We start from the raw sequence: 18178 nt of genomic DNA on the forward strand, positions 1-18178 counted from the left end.
TGGCTGCTGGGTTGTATGCCGTGGTGTGATGGATGTTTGTCCCCATTAATTCTCCCAAGGACGTCCACAAGTGAGAGATGAAAACAGGACCCCGGTCGGAAGTGATCTCATCTGGAACGCCAAAGCGGCTGATCCATCCATGTAAGAGGGCTTCTGCGCAGTCTTGAGCGTTAGCGTTTTACATGGGGATTACCTCAGGCCATCGTGTGGAGCGTTCTGTAGCGGTGAAGAGGTATTGTGCTCCGTCTGATGGTGGAAGGGGACCAACCACATCGACATGAAGATGTCCAAAACGACGTTTGGGCTGGTGGAATTCTCCTGTCCCCGACTCTGTGTGGCGGCTGACTTTGCTGGTCTGGCAGGTGAAACAGCAACGTGCCCACTGCTTTATATCCTTATTCATTTTGTGCCAGACAAATTTTTCTTTTATCAGATGGGCGCTCGACCGTCCAGATGGATGCGACAACCCATGGATGATGTCAGAGATTTGGCGGCGGAAGGGCTTCGGGATGAGAGGGCGTGGTCGACTGGTGCTGACATCACAGAAGATGGTGCGGCCCCTGTCTCCGAAGTTGACGTCCTTCCATTGGAGACCGGTTATGGCGGTGCAGTAGGCTGCAGTCTCAGGGTCGTCCTCTTGTGCAGTTGCTATCTCATCGTAGTTAATTCCGAAGTGGACCGAGTTTATCTCCACTCTCGAGAGGGCATCTGCCACTGGATTCAACTTTCTGGGGGTGTACGCGATGGTGCAATTGAACTCGGCAATGCTGGACAGTTGCCACTGTTGTCGGTTAGACCAAGTATCACCTGGTTTGGAGAAGGCGTGAACCAGTGGCTGGTGGTCTGTACGGATGGTGAATGGGCTTCCTTCAAGGAGGTGTTTGAAGTGACGAACAGCTAGGTATACAGCAAGTAGTTCTCGGTCGAAAGTACTATATTTTGCTTCTGCTTGTCTTAGTTTCCTACTGAAGAATCCCAGTGGTCGCGTCGTACCCTTAATGGTCTGCTCGATGACTGCTCCAACAGCGACGGAACTTGTGTCCGTGGTGAGCGTGAGAGGAGTCCCGGGGCAAGGGAAAGAGAGAGTTGTAGCTGCAGCGAGGGCGGTCTTAGTGGCCTCGAAGGCTTTCTGCTGTTTTGGTCCACATTCCAGCTTCTTCGGCTTGCCAGCTAGAGAACTGTAGAGTGGTTCCATGATTTGGGCAATCTTCGGGAGGAAACGGTGGTAGTAGTTGACCATACCTACGAATTCTTGGAGTCCTTTGATTGTGGTGGGAGAAGGAAATTTCGAAACTGCATCCACCTTGCACGGGAGAGGGGAGACTCCAGATGGTGATATCTGATGGCCAAGGAATTCCACAGATGCAGCACCAAAACAGCATTTGTCCTGACGCACCACTAGGCCATTGTCCTGGAGTCGTTGCAGAACGCTCCAGAGATGCTGGAGGTGTTCCTCGGTGTTCTTGGAGAAGACCAGGATGTCATCCACGTAGCAGGCGCAGAATGGAAGGTCACCGAGGATGCCATCCATTAGGTGTTGAAAGGTAGCCCCTGAATTTTGGAGTCCAAAGGTGGAGTAGTTGAATGTGTAATTCCCAAAAGGTGTGATGACTGCAGTCTTGGGTATGTCCTCTGGGGAAACTGGAACTTAAAAGTAGCCTTTTAGGAGGTCGAGCTTGGAGAAAATCTTGGCCCCATGTAGACTGGAAGTAAGGTCCGCTATGTTGGGAAGGGGGTAGTGATCTGGTTCCGTAACGAGATTGAGGCGTCTGTAGTCGCCACAGGGCTGCCAGGTTCCATCGGCTTTCTTGACGAGGTGAAGAGGCGATGCCCAAGGACTTGACGACCTCTGACATATGCCCATTCGTTCCATGTCGGCGTAAGCTTGCTTTGCTGCTTGAAGCTTCTCAGGAGAGAGGCGTCTAAACCTGGAGTGAATGGGAGGGCCTGTCGTCTTGATGTAGTGGAAAATTCCATGTTTTGCTGGGTTGCCAGGCTTCTGACGAAGTTCTGGTCGGAATACTTTAGGAAATTCTTGGCTGAGCGTGTCATAGGGTGTATCCGTCCTCACCGAGCAGATTTCTGGGTGCCGGTGGTGGCAGCCAAGGGGTGTTGAGCGGAAGGTTGCTACATCCAGCAGTTTACGGTTGGTGACGTCGACGAGCAGTCCATAATGACTTAGGAAATCTGCTCCCAGGAGAGGTGTCTTGACGTCGGTGATGATGAAATCCCAGGAAAAGCTGCGTTCGGCTGCTTGAATAGGGATGGTTCGTGTACTGTAGGTTGGAATTGTGGTACCGTTGGCTGCGATGAGCTTGATGTTTGATGGATGTGTGGACGGGCTGTATCTATCTTTTGCCGTGGCTGGGAAAAGGGAACGGAAAGCTCCTGTGTCCACCAAAAATTTGCGGCCGGATAAGACGTCTGTGACGAAGAAACCCGAAGTAGGTGAAACAAGTGCGTTGGTATTCCCGACTCTGGGTTCCGGAGGGGCCACCATTGTGGTCAGTGGTGACCTCGTTAGAAGTTTTTTGACCACTGGCAACCGGGGGTGCATTTGCGAGCTCCAGCCCCAAACTTGAAATGGTAGTAGCATAGGCCATGGGACGGGTGATGGCCAGAAGCACCTGGTTTGCGGTCATGGGCCTGGTTGTTGGGCATCCATTTGCGAACGGTAGACTTGGCTGCATTGGTGTTGGGGAGGTCTTCAACTACCGCAGAGCAGACAGCATCAGGGATGTGTGATGCCTTTGCAGCATTGATGAGATTGTCCGCCTTCTTTATGAGGTCTTCCATAGGGCTGTCATCAGCTTCGTATAAGGCGGCTCTCACAGACGAGGGAAGACGTTGCAGCCACAGTTCTCGAAACAAGTCTACGTGCCGTGGTTTGTTGGTTGTAGGATCAAGGCCAGGCAGTGTGGCTAGAGCTTGCATCTCGTTCCAGGCTGCGTGTGCTGTGGTGTCTCCTAGAGGTATTTGTGGAAGATTTAGGAGACATTGTGCCCGGGCGCTAACAGAGAGTGTGAATTCTTGCAGAAGATACTTCTTGAGGTCTTCGTTGATGACGTCTTTGTCCTGGTTGTCTAGCCATGCAGCGATGCGAGGGAAAAGTTCCTCAGGGATGGCCTCTAGGACGTAGTCAGCCTTGGTGCGTGGATCCGTGACTTTTCTCAGCTGGAACTGGACCTCCACTCGCCAGAACCATGAAGTAGCTTCCTTGAAGCAGAAGGGTGACAGCTTCACTGCGACGGCGTGCACGGATGGTCCCATGGCGTCAGGCTTCTTCTCGTCCATCGTTGAGGGGTAGTTCCGTGTCGAAGGGTCACCAGTTGTAAGGAGTTGAAAGCTGATTCCAGTAGCTGATGCAGTTTATTGACACCTCGAACATATACACAAAGTTATAAGATAATAAATGCGAATCCTAAAAATCCTATGGTATTTAAAGTAACAGGCAATTATTACACTTGTCTTCTTGTACAATAAATGTTAAACATAATACTACACTCATATTTGATCAAATGCCATATCACAAAATCATAGAAAAAGAATATTAAAATATCTTTGTAAGTTTGTTTTAGTCACCGTCAATCTGCTCTGTTCTCTTCAGAGATTGTATTGATTGAAGGGGTGATTCAAGCAATGTTACAGAGAAATAAGGACGGTAGTTAAAGATGTGAAATCCAAGTGGAGAGCAGTAGAAAGCGGAGTGCCACAGGGGTCAGTATTGGCACCAATACTTTTCCTCATTTATATTAACGACATGCCAGAAGGAGTGAACAGCTACATAAATCTGTTTGCAGATGATACGAAACTGTGCAGAGTTATAAAGCAAAAGGAGGATTGTGAAATACTGCAAGAAGACCTAAATAAGATCTGGGAATGGAGTAAGAAGTGGGAAATGGAATTCAATGTGAACAAAAGCCATGTCATGGAAATGGCAAAGAGTGAAAGACGACCTGTGGGAATCTATAAGATGGGAGATGGAATAGAACTGGAGAAAGTTAAAAAGGAAAAGGACTTAGGAGTGACGATGGAAGAAAACAATCAACCAGTAAGCCATATTGATAGAATTTTTAAAGAAACATATAATTTGCTAAGGAATATTGGAGTAGCATTTCACTACATGGACAAAGAAATGATGAAGAAATTGATAAGTACTATAATAAGACCCAGATTGGAATATGCAGTAGTAGTGTGGAGAGGCTACAAAAATGGCTACAAGAATGGTTCCAGAATTTGAAGGGATGACATATGAGGAGAGACTAAAGGCTATGGATCTACCAACCTGGAACAAAGAAAGAGAGGAGACTGATACTGACAATGTTGGTGAGGGAGAAAGAGAATTTGAAGGCTTTGATACGGCGCATACTTCACTATTTGATAGAGTGTTGACTATCGAACGTAACTTAGATAAATTGATAAAGGAGAGTATGGGAATGAAAGAGAATGAAGAACAGGATAAAGAGCTCCAGAAATTGAAAGAAAGGATAAAAAGAGTGGAAGAAAACGAAACTAGGCTAAGAACAAAATGAAGAATTAAAAGTCCAAATAGCGAACTATAAGAAATTGATGGAAGAAGGACTCGGTAAAGCCGAGAAAGAAAAGAGAAGCTAAAGATCTAGTTAACAAAGAAGAAGAAAGAGTACAAGACGTGATTAAAAAAAGTACAAGCATGGAGAATCCAAGATAAGAAAGACAAGGAATCATTTCAAGAAGTATTTCAAGAACAGTTAAAAGAAAGAGATGAAAATATGACAAACAAAATGATAGGAGTCCTCAAGAAAAAGAAAATTTAGTAAGAGAAATTGCAGAAAAAAGAGTGTAATTATTTTTGGACTGAAAGTAAAAAATGTTAAATATAGACCAAGAAGGGAAAAAGACGAAATGAAATCAGTAAAAGACCTACTAAAACATCTGAATGACGAGGATAGACAGAACTTAGAAGAGGAAGTAGAAGAAATCCATAGAATGGGACCATATCAAGAAGGAACAGTGAGACCAATTAAGATATTACTAAAATCACAAGCAGCAGCAGAAGTACTATATAGAAAAACAAAACTCAGAGAAACAGAAGGTTGCAAAGATATATATATATATATATATATATATATATATATATATATATATATATATATATATATATATATATATATATAGAAAATAGAAAGGAGGAAAAGGAATGAACTGGTGGCAGAAGCAAGAGAAAAAATAATGAAAGGTCAGAGGAGGAGAAGAAGGCATTTTTGGAGAATTATAGGAGACAGGATAAGGAAATGGTATATAAAAGAGAAGAAGAGAAAAAATGGAGCAAGTTTATAAGGAAAATAAGACTAGAGAAACAATAGAAAGGTTAAAAGGAGAAAAACAGAAAGGTTAAAATGGGAGAAACAATAGAAAGGTTAAAAGGAGAGAACAGAATGGTGGAAGACCCCAAAAATATGGCAAAACTGTTAAATAGTAAATTTCAGGAGGTCTTTACTAAGGAATCCAAATTTGAAAGACCACAGGGTAATAGAGAGACTGTCCATATGAAAGAGATTAAAATAACCAAGCTTGAAATAAAAAAGTTGATGACAGAACTAGATGAGGAAAAGGCAATGGGACCGGATGAAGTCTCAGGCAGAATACTGAAAGAATGTACAACATCATAAAATGCTCAATAGAAAATGGAACAGTACCAGTGGAGTGGAAAAGAGCTGAGGTGGTTCCCATATATAAGAGCGGAAGGAAGGAAGAACCTTTAAATTACAGACCGGTATCACTAACTAGTGTAATATGCAAGATGCGTGAAAGAGTAATAAAGAAGCAATGCATTGAGTTTCTTGAAGACAACAAATTATTATCAAATAGCCAATTTGGTTTTAGAAAAGGTCGGTCATGTGTAAGAAATTTATTGAGTTTCTACTCTAGAATAGTTGATAAAGTACAAGAGAGAGGGATGGATTGACTGTATTTATTTAGATTTAAAAAAGGCGTTTGATAAAGTGCCACTTGAAAGATTACTATGGAAGTTAGAGGAGAAGGGTGGCTTAAAAGGAAGCACATTGAGATGGATGAAAATTACTTGAGGGGAGAGAAATAAGGACGATAGTTAAAGATATGAAGTCCAAGTGGAGAACAGTAGACAGCGGAGTGCCACAGGGGTCAGTATTGGCGCCAATACTTTTCTCGTATATATAAACGACATGCCAGAGGAGTGAACAGCTACATAAATCTGTTTGCGGACGATGCGAAACTGTGCAGAGTCATTAAACAAAAAGAGGATTGTGAAATACTACAGGAAGACTTAAACAAGATCTGGAAATGGAGTAAAAAATGGGAGATGGAATTCAATGTGGACAAAAGCCATGTCATGGAAATGGGAAAAAGTGAAAGACGACCAGTGGGAATCTATAAGATGGGAGATGGAGTAGAACTAGAAAAAGTAAAAAAGGAAAAGGACTTGGGAGTGACAATGGAAGAAAACAATCAACCGGTAAGCCATATTGATAGAATTTTCAGAGAGACATATAATTTGCTAAGGAATATTGGATTAGCATTTCACTATATGGACAAAGAAATGATGAAGAAATTGATAAGTACTAAAATAAGACCTAGATTGGAATATGCAGGAGTTGTGTGGACCCCCATAAAAGAAACACATAAGAAAATTGGAGAGACTACAAAAATGGCTACAAGAATGGTTCCAGAATTTAAAGGGATGACATATGAGGAGAGACTAAAAGCTATGGATCTACCAACCCTGGAACAGAGAAGAGAGAGAGAGAGGGGATCTGATACAAGTTTATAAATTGATTAACGGAATGGATCAAGTGGATAATGAGAAACTAATCCTGAGAGAAGAATATGACATTAGAAGCACAAGATCGCATAGTAAGAAACTGAGGAAGGGAAGATGTCTGAGAGATGTTAAAAAATTTAGTTTCCCGCAAAGATGTTTCGAGACTTGGAATAGTTTGAGTGAGGAAATGGTGTCAGCAAAGAGTGTACATAGTTTTAAAGAAAAATTGGATAGGTGTAGATATGGAGACGGGGCCACACGAGCATAAAGCCCAGGCCCTGTAAAATTGCAACTAGGTAAATACGCACACACACCGTGTAGTGTAGTGGTTAGCACGCTCAACTCACAATTGAGAGGGCCGGGTTCGAGTCCCGGTAAGCGGTGAGGCAAATGGGCAAGCCTCTTAATGTGTGGCCCCTGTTCACCTAGCAGTAAATAGGTACGAGATGTAACATGAGGGGTTGTGGCCTCGCTTTCCCGGTGTGTTGTGTGTTGATGTGGTCTCAATCCTACCCGAAGATTGGTCTTTGAGCTCTGAGCTCGCTCCGTAATGGGGAAGACTGGCTGGGTGACCAGCAGGCCACCGAGGTGAATTACACACACACACACACACACACACACACACACACACACACACACACACACACACACACACACACACACTGAGCAGTGATGTCGTTGATGCGGTGTGTGTCAATCAGATGAAAGAGAGATATGACAGGAATGGACAAGAAGACAGGACACAGAGAGCTTAGCTCGGGCCCTGTAATACATAAATAGGTAAATAAGTAAATACACACACACACACACACACACACACACACACACACACACACACACACACACACACACACACACACACACCTTTCACTGAAAATTCAAAAATTAGATAAATTAGATATGGTCACTCCAAGACCAGCCTCAGAGTCTCCTTCAGGGTAGGAAACCATAAATGTCCTCTGGTTGGATTGATGTACCAGTATCAATCATAATTATTGAGACAACCTTCCTAACCTTTTCTTCATTAACTTCTGCAACATTCATGGTCTTAGATCTAATTTTCAACTACTAAACCTCCATTTTCTTTTACTCAATGAAGCACAGATGTCTGAGGCAATTGACAGTAGCCTCTTTTTTTTTTATCTTCATTTTCATTCCAAAGTTGGATTTTGTATCTACTATATCTACTTAACTTGCTCTTCTGCCCTTGCTCTTGAATCTTCCAAGTTTTCCATCTGGCTACAACTACAGAGTTATTCTCAAATTAAATTTATCTGTGCTGTATACCTCTCACCTGATTATTATAAGAAATTTTTTGACAACTCAACTTCCATAGTAGAATACATTCTAACTTTTTTCCTTCTATTCTAACACACACACACACACACACACACACACACACACACACACACACACACACACCAGGTAGTGTAGTGGTTAGCACGCTCGACTCACACTCGAGAGGGTCCAGGTTCGAGTCCCGGAGGCGGCGAGGCAAATGGGCAAGCCTCTTAATGTGTGGCCCCTGTTCACCTAGCAGTAAATAGGTACGGGATGTAACTTGAGGGGTTGTGGCCTTGCTTTCCCAGTGTGTGGAGTGTGTTGTGGTCTCAATCCTAACCGAAGATCGGTCTATGAGCTCTGAGCTCACTCCGTAATGGGGAAGACTGGCTGGGTGACCAGCAGGAGACCGAGGTGAAATTACACACACACACACACACACACACACACACACACACACACACACACACACACACACACACACACACACACACACACACACACACACACACACACACATAGTGGATAAGGTGGTGAGCGTGGGATCGGGCAGACGTCCACGCGTAGGTTCGAATCCCATCATGTACAGCCTTAAAACACTTTGCCATTTGTCAAGTGGTTTAAAGTTACCTACATATCACCATGATACCCAGGTTCTAGGTGGTTACACTCAAGATGAGCTTGGGCGGTGATATGGGCCCTAATATGGGTACCACTATAAATAAAATTGCCTGTGCCACTAATGGGCGGAAGCTGAACAGCGCTTCCCATACACTCTTCAAGTGTGCCTACAGGTGCTATAGGCCTTACCGTAAAAAAAAAAAAAACACACACACACACACACACACACACACACACACACACACACACACACACACACACACACACACACGGCCCGGTAGCTCAGTGGTTAGAGCGCTGGCTTCACAAGCCAGATGACCGGGATTCGATTCCCCGGCCGGATGGAGATATTTGGGTGTGTCTCCTTTGACGTGTAGCCCCTGTTCACCTAGCAGTGAGTAGGTACGGGATGTAAATCGAGGAGTTGTGACCTTGTTGTCCCAGTGTGTGGTGTGTGCCTGGTCTCAGACCTATCCCAAGATCGGAAATAATGAGCTCTGAGCTCGTTCTGTAGGATAACGTCTGGCTGTCTCGTCAGAGACTGCAGCAGATCAAACAGTGAATTACACACACACACACACACACACACACACACACACACACACACACACACACACACACACACACACACACACAGCATAGTGTAGTGATTAGCACACTCGGTTCACAACTGAGAAGGCTCAGGTTTGAGTCCAGAGTGTGGTGAGGCAAATGAGTGAGCCTCTTATTGTGTAGCCTTATTTCACATAGCGGCAACTAGGTATGGGATGTAATTCAAGGGGTTGTGGTTTCACTCTGGTTTGTGGTGTGGTATCAGTTCTACCTGAAGATCAATCAGTGAGCTCTGAGCTCTTTCCATAATGGAGAAGCAGTGGTGGCTCATTGCTAAAATTTGTGGGGGTGCTGCTCAAAAAAATAAATGAGCCCTTATTTTAATATTTTGTAAAAAAACACACAGGTATAAGAAAATTTATTCAGAAACTTGATAGTATCCTAAAAAAAGAAAATCAGACATTTTTTAATTACTATAATCTGAACTGTCATGGTTCAATCTTGATCTATTCATTTAAAAATTGAATTAATTCTTCTTGTTTTAATTTGTGTGAAAAGATGAATAATTTTCTCCTTGATACACCATTTTTTAAATACAACACACTCAGAGTAAAAAATTAATACTACCTTCCACCAGCATGCCAAGGTCGGTACTGCGGGAACAACAGTGCTCCTTTTCCCTCACAGCCACTCAAGCAGTCTCCAATGTGCACGTTCGCAAAGCAGCCAAACTCCATGCCACTGAAACTGTGATGTGTGCAGGTCCATACAAATATTTTTGTATTAAAAACAAAACAAAAAACATGGATGACTACTGACATTAAGCTTAAGTATTATATTATATTGTACAAGTATAAGGAAAGACGTAAAGAAAAAAATATTATATTGAATATTATCGATAATATCAAGTGGAGGTAAGGGGTGCTGCAGTTCCACAGTTCTTATACACAAGCTGCCACTGTGGAAAAGGCTGGCTGGGTGACCAGCAGGCAATGGTGGTGAATAACACACACACACACACACACACACACACACACACACACACACACACACACACAGTAGTGGTTAGCACGCTTGACTCATAATTGAGAGGGCCGGGTTCGAAAATCGGTAAGCGGTGAGGCAAATGAGCAAGTCTCTTAATGGCAGGGCATGCAATTTGTATCAGAGTTGGATTTATGCCTTGTATCACCAAATATTATTGATTGTATCCATAGCTTTGATGTCAACCAGGATGTGTCATTGCCTTCTGATCATGCTCCCATATCTGTATCGTTGAATCCTCCATCCTTCAATATGAATTCTTTGTATGACCGAGCTTGTGAGTTAGGAGCTCATGCCGCTTTGATCTCACCATCACACTCTAGATTGGTAGAGAAACCAATTAAATTTGACTCCATTGATCCTGAAATGTTTTCAGCTGTACTGTCTCTACATGATCCTCCCTCATCTGATGACAGTGTTGAAGCCATGACGCGTAACATACGTGACACGTTATACAAATGTGCAGGAGAGTCAAGGGTTGGTAACCAAACCCCACAATATGATGAACGCCTTGGTAGATGGGATCACTTATTAAAGTGTGGTGATGAAGCACGTATTTGGAGTAGCATTAACTGGCGTGAAGAAGTGCACTGCAATGATGCTAATATAACAACCCCAACTGATACGGAATTTAAAGATTATTTAGAACAAACTCTAAACCCACCTTATGTTGAAGAACATGATGTTGATGTTCATACTAATACTTACATTCCAATTTTAGATGATCCTATCACCCAACAGGAAGTATACAGACAAATCGGCAAGTTGAAAAGCAACAAGGCCTGTGGTCCTGATGGGTTAACACCGGGAATATTCAAACTGTTGCCAAGGAGTTGGATTCTGTGTATTGTTACTTTGTTTAACTCTATATTCATTTCAGGCATGTACCCTCAAAGCTGGATGTCAGCTAAAATGAGTATGGTGTTCAAACGTGGTCACGAGCTATGGTCTCGAACTATCGAGGCATCAGTGTAATCAATAGTTTGTCTAAAATATATGACATGATACTTTGTGATCGACTGAGTAAATGGTTCATACCGTGTCGTGAGCAGGCAGGAGGCCAGGCTGGAAGAGGATGCACTGAACATATTGTACCTCTTAGATTATTGACAGACTTAGCAAAAAGAAAGAAATTCAAGTTATTTATTGTGTTTGTAGATTTTTCGCAAGCTTACGATAGAGTGAGGAGAAATATATTGCTTACTTCACTAATGAGGTTAGGGTGTGGAATGACTATGCTTTGCGCTATTGTTGCTATGTATAGAGAAACTAACTGTATTGTGGGTACTGCACTTATTACTGCTTCTATTGGTGTACGCCAGGGATCCCCGACTTCTTGTTTGTTGTTTATCTTATATGTGAATGATCTCATTAGAATGTTAAAACAAAATTGTGGATGGGATGGCTTTCTAGGCTGGTTGCATGTGCTTGCCCTCATGGATGATACCATTTTATTGTCAACCTCTAGGCATTCTATGATTGAAAAACTTAAGATTCTAAATAGGTTTTGTAATACCCATGAAATGAAGATAAATGTGCGTAAAACTAAATTTTTTGTAGTGAATGGTGACGATGAAGATAAACAGCCAATTAGGGTAGATGATGTAGTGGTTGAAGCTTGTGATCGTTATGTATATCTAGGTAGTCCGTTTACAGCTGACGGGTCTGTTTCTTCTGCAATTAAAATTCATGCAGAAAACAAAATGTGTCATGTGCTAAAATTTGTTGCTTTTGTTAACAAGAATAATGATGCTCCCTTTTATGTAAAAATCAAAGTATTTCAGGCTGCTCTCATGTCGACCTTGCTGTATGGTTGTGAGTCATGGCTTGGAGGAGATTTGAAGCCAGTTAACAAATTATACCTGTGGTGCGTCAAACAACTGTTAGGGGTGAGGAAGACCACTTGTAATGACTTGTGTTTATTAGAATTAGGATTACCCCCACTACGTGCCCTGGTCATCAGTAAACAGCGCAGGTTTTTTCACGTATGTGGAACGAAAGACAACACCTTGAGGACGATCCATTAGCCCACACCATACGCACTGTCTTGGGTTATAATTACCACACTGCCCGTCTCTTAAGGGATTTACTCAACAATAACATCGATGATTTACAAATTGCTTTTGACGACAGAAGAGAAAAAGTTTTGAATTCTGATTCATCAAGATTTCAACTTTATTGTATGGTGAACCCAAACTTAAAACCCCATGAAATCTATATAAAAGAATTGAGTATAAATGAGGTACACCGTATATCCTGGACCAGAATACAAGTGAGCGGCCACTCGCTTACTGTGGAAGAGGGGCGGTGGAATAGGCGTGGGAGGGGCCATTTGCCTATGGAAGAGCGCCTGTGTGAGTGTGGTGAAATCCAGTCCGAAAGGCATGTACTCGAACAGTGTCCTAAATCAGCTGGGCTGAGGCAACAATTTGGCATCACCACCATGGAGGAGTTACTTGTTGAAAGGCATGATTACGAGCTAGTGTGTGGTGTTATTCATAGTATACTGTCCCTGTATACTTAGATTGTAACGAATGATAATTGTTCTGGGTATAACCTATTGTACATGTATTAGGTTGGACCATATGACTAGTGTGACTATATTTAATTGTATTTCTTGATTCTGTGGTCAATAAATCTGAATCTGAATCTGAATCTGAATCTGTGGCTCCTGTTCACGTAGCAGTAAATAGGTACGGGATGTAACTCGAGGGGTTGTGGCCTCGCTTTCCCGGTGTGTGGAGTGTGTTATGTGGTCTCAGTCCTACCCGAAGATCGGTCTATGAGCTCTGAGCTCGCTCCATAATGGGGAAGACTGGCTGGGTGACCAGTGGGCGACCGAGGTGAATCACACACCACAATTTAAGATTTAAGTATACACACGGTAAGAAAGGAGGAAGAACATGTGAAGCAGTATGAAATGCATTGAGTGTACTGATCCTGTAGTGTTCTGCAGCAATTCAGGCTCCAGTGAATCACTGCCTTTTCTTACAAGAAAAATGTTAACATGTTTAAAAAAAGAAAGTAGCTTAGGCTTTTTGTTGATAATAACAATAAGTGTAATTATGAAATTAGATTAGCTCATTCTTCTTTAATGCAAACTAAGTTATTTCAACAAATATGATTAAACCATTAGTCCTTCTTATGATTTTCATGTAAGAACATGTTGAGTAATGTGTATTATTTCATTTAACATTGGCCAAGTTTAACACAAAAAATTACCTCATAATACTGAAACAAATAATCAGTGCAGAAAAAAAAGATAAATAAAAATGCAACAAGTAGACTCCTAGAGAATCATGTATGGTGTGGAACCTCTGAACCTCATGTTTCTTTAATTTAGAACTTTAGAGTGAGAAGACCAGACAAGGTTACTATGGAAACCCGCCTCCGCCGCCCCGCCCACTGTGGTAATGGTTTTGGGGCAAATGGAAAATGATTCAATTCCGCTGATGAGGTGACTTGTCTGGTGTAAAGACCCAACCCCGGAGTTGCCACCACTGCGTGGGTTACGTATATAGGAAGCTATCATATCAAAACATATCAGGTTGAAATTTTTTCATAACTTGAATGTTCTTACACTTCAAATGAAATATGCACTTGTGACGCACAATGGCTCATGATATCATAAACAATTACTCTAATGCAGATCAGCGAGCATGTCGGAGGGTTTGCGTGTCTGTCTGCCATGAAAGGATAATTAGAATAACTGCTTGAAGTGATGAGTAGGTTGGCGGTGTGCGACTCACGATGGATTATTATTAATTGTTGTTGTCTTATCCATTCTTTTGCAGGCCGCAGCATCACCGTCAAACACCACCATGAACAGCCTGTCCCCGCCAAGTCTGGCTGTTTCTTCTACAGGATCCGCCACAGGTAAGTGGACGCCTCCCCTCCCCATCCCCTCCAGCGGGCAGCGTCTGCACCAGGCACACTGGCCCTGCTTGAGCGATCGATATCATTCACTTGGCATGAATCCTCCAGCCAGCACGGCACGTGTATCCCTGCTTGTCCGGTGTGTTGGATTATCTACGCATTAGTGATTAGTAACATGCTTCATAACATTGTACACTTTGTTCGCGCCTGTCACATCTTGATTATATTTTCAGTTTTACGTGTAGGAGAAAAGTGGATGAAGAGATAGGCAATTCACGCCATAAGAAATCCAAACTCGTGATATTCCCGTCATTACCCTCGCATCAATCATCATCAATTAATTTATTTAAGTACTTATATGGTGAATGTTGTGCATGTTGTGTTGTTCTTTCTTTCCTTTCTACTTTGCATTGTTGGGCGTTTCTTCTCCCTATATTGTTTGTGTAGGTAACTAATTTTTCTGGTTTCTTTCTTTACTCCTTTTATGCATTAACTTCTTTACTTTTAATCCATTTGTTTCTTGTAATTCATAGATTCATTGATACCTTCATCATTTCTTCACACTGAACTCTTGCTGTTGTTATTATTGTTGTTGTTGCTGCTGCTGCAGCAAATGTACAGACGCACCAAGTTGTATTACACATTCGAATGCATAACGTACAACAGTAATGACCTTTTACAACTTTATGACAGGGAGACCCGATTACGTTTCTCAGGAGCGCTATTCTCTCTCTCTCTCTCTCTCTCTCTCTCTGGCCGGCGGCACTCGGCACTAGTGACCTTGTCTCGAGTGCCGGAACCTTCATGTGCGGTAATGTGCTAAGAGGCTTGCGTTGTGACGGGGAGAGGGAGACTGAAGGAAGAGTCAGTAGGCAAGATTGTGTGTGTGTGTGTGTGTGTGTGTAGGAAGCAGCCCGCGGTATGGGCAAGGCAGCAGGAGGAGAGCGGCACACAGGAAAGGAAACTAAAGGGATGTGACTATGATGTGAGGAGAGGCAGCAGCAGAGCAGGCTAATCCAGTGGCGAGGCAGCCTGTGTGGTGATAGGACGTGTGCTCGTTATTGCTCTGGGTCCCGTGGAAGTTGTGCTGTAAATCATTTGTTGCTGCTCAGCGTTACCACAGAACCCTCCCTGCTCTCCTTCCTCCTTCACCTCTCTCTCTCTCCTCTCTTCCTTCCCCCTCGTGCGTGGGTACCAGGCCGTCCCTCTGCCGTCTTGTTTTGACGTCTATCAGCCAAGGTGAATCTCATGCAGTTACAACTGATACTATTCCCGTGTGACATTTTGCGAGGAAGGAAAGTTATATTCGTAATTCTACTTGTCGTCATCTGCTGGAAGTGGTTGCTGTTGCTGCTCCTGCTGCTGTTATTGTTAATGTTAATGTTGCTTATCTGTTTAGTTACGATTTTCTTTGCATTTATATTTGTGTATTTTTTCGTGAGATGAAGAACCCTTATCTTTAGGAAACACTGCGTTGCATCACACCGCGCCTAGGTGAACTGTGTCTTGTGGCGGCGCCTGCAGAACTGGGGAGGGGATGTGAGGAGGGAGAGAACATGTTAAATTGCATTGTTTACTTAGTTCAATATATAATCAATTAGCTTGCTTATTTATTATGTAGTAAGGGTTTGTTCACTAATCATCAGTCAGTCTGTCAGTTTGTTGCTTACTTTGTTAGTTAAATCGCCAGTCATTTTGTCAGTCAGGGTGTGAGGAGGTAGAGAACATGTTGAAATGGTTTTGTTTATGTAGTTGAATATATAGTCACTTAATTTACTTATTTGTTATGTATTATATGTTTGTTAGTTAATCATCAGGCAGTTAGTCATTTATTTGCATAATTAGAAAGTTAGGTAAATCGCCAGTCAGTTTGTCAGTCAGTTAGAAGGAAAAGGCTTAAATAATCAGTCAGGTAGTTAGTGTCAGTTAGCAGGTCAGTCAGCGTATTCGTGACAACTTGGAGACCGCCGCCAGGATTATGATTAATGCTGCAATAGTGTGGGGTTTATTTTCACCTTCATTGTGTTATAGCCTCCGTTCAGCCAGCGAGAGCGCTCCAGACCAAAGCTGTGAAGGTATCATTTTGTCACAAAGGCTGCGTAGAAGACCAGATCAATCACACCCTCCCGTGTGTGTGTGTGTGTGTGTGTGGGTGGGTGTGTGAATAAATAAACTAGTCTTCCATAATTGGAAACACACACACACACACACACACACACACACACACTTAGGGTGAAGGAAGGGGTGTGCCTGAAGATGTTCAATGTCTGTCTCGATGTCTTACGAACTACAGGTTGAGTTTTGGCAAGGAACTTGATCTCTCTCTCTCTCTCTCTCTCTCTCTCTCTCTCTCTCTCTCTCTCTCTCTCTCTCTCTCTCTCTCGTGTATTGTGTATGCATATGTGTCTGTTAGCCAGTGTGCGTAGGCATGTGTGTGTGTGTGTGTGTGTGTGTGTGTGTGTGTGTGTGTGTGTGTGTGTGTGTGTGAAATTAACTGCTGAGGTGGTGTAAGTTTTTCTAATGGTTTTATGAATCCTAGAGAGAGAGAGAGAGAGAGAGAGAGAGAGAGTTTATTGGTCATTCTGTCATTGAATTATTGAGTCCTTACCTCCCTCCCTCTCCCTCTCCCTGTCCTGTCCTGTCCTCTCGATTTTTATTTCCTTTCGTCCCTCCCTCCTTCATATTCTCTCTCTCTCTCTCTCTCTCTCTCTCTCTCTCTCTCTCTCTCTCTCTCTCTCTCTCTCTCATTTTATAATCTTTCCCTTTTTAAAAGAATTTTCGTGTTTTGACTATTTCTTTATCATAACTCGTTTTTAAGAGAAGAAAGAGATAACAGGGGAAGGAGGACGAGGAGGAGCCGAGAAATAGATAGGAAGAGGGAAAGAGGAGGAGAAGGAAGAAAGCGATAAATAGATAGGAATAGGGGAGGAGGAGGAGGAGAAGAAGAAGGAGAAGGAAGAGAAGAAGGAGGAGGAGAGGGGGCGGAATGGGGAAGGGAGCAGGAGAAAGAGATATAAGGAGGCAAGTACAGGAGAAACGGAGGTGGTGAGGAGGGGGAGGAGGAGGCGGAGGAGGAGAGGAAAAGCTTACTTGAAGAGGTCGGGTGGAGGGGGAGGTGGGAAAGGAAGATAAGAGAGGAAATCAGAGGAAGGAACAAAAAACATTACTTTGATGTCACACTCAACCTGGGAATTATTGCTCTCTCTCTCTCTCTCTCTCTCTCTCTCTCTCTCTCTCTCTCTCTCTCTCTCTCAACAGACGGCCTTTGATAAGCTCTTGGTCGTTTCGTATCTTCCTCTCGCATCTTCTCGATGTATCCTCCTCCTCCTCCTCCTCTTCCTCGTCTTCTTCCTCTTCCTCCTCCTCCTCCTCCTCCTCCTCCTCCTCCTCCTCATAGATCCCCTCAAATAGCCTCTTTTTCTCAACTCAGTCAACCCACGTAAGAGTAATTTCCTTCCTCGACTTTTTTTTTTCCTCCTCCTCCTCCTCCTCCTTTTTTTCCATCTCCTATTCTCTGTTTGCAACCCTTCTCAAGTGTCCGATCTCTCTCTCTCTCTCTCTCTCTCTCTCTCTCTCTCTCTCTCTCTCTCTCTCTCTCTCCAATTTGCGGTGCCAAGAAATTAATGAATCAATAAATCAATCTATCAGTTTTTGTTGTTCTCTCATCTTCCCTTACCTTCGCCCTATCATAGAGAGAGAGAGAGAGATCTGTTGAACTATTCTAGTATAATCCCTACGGTTGTGTTAATGTAACTAGTAGCCTTGTTGAACAGATGCTCTTGTTTTGGCTTGCCCTTGTGTGTGTGTGTGTGTGTGTGTGTAGTGCGTCTTAATTAAGTGGCCGGCGTGGAGGATGGGGACTGTTGCAACACTGAAGGGCTCTACACAGTAGATCCTGAGCCTCTCTATGTAAACGGGCGTATCTGCAAAACATGCAAGCAGACTCTGCCGCTTGGCTGTGTTAACAACACACCGCTGACTCCACTCTCCATGCCTTCTCTCCAGAGCTTTCACCCCATACAT

At 43.1% G+C, this 18178-nt stretch overlaps 1 protein-coding gene across 1 annotated transcript in view; it reads left to right on the forward strand.

Moving 5' to 3' along the window:
• The first annotated feature begins 17850 nt into the window (after window positions 1-17850).
• The window catches only part of LOC123519782 (cytochrome b5 reductase 4-like), a 32226-nt gene continuing 31898 nt past the window's right edge, over window positions 17851-18178 (forward strand). The window contains exon 1 of the mRNA XM_045281288.1: window positions 17851-18178. This exon is cut by the window's right edge and continues 524 nt beyond it. The gene's annotated coding sequence lies outside the window, so the exon portion shown is untranslated.

Source organism: Portunus trituberculatus, chromosome 46 (assembly GCF_017591435.1).
Source record: "Portunus trituberculatus isolate SZX2019 chromosome 46, ASM1759143v1, whole genome shotgun sequence".
NCBI classification, from domain to species: Eukaryota; Metazoa; Arthropoda; class Malacostraca; order Decapoda; family Portunidae; genus Portunus; species Portunus trituberculatus.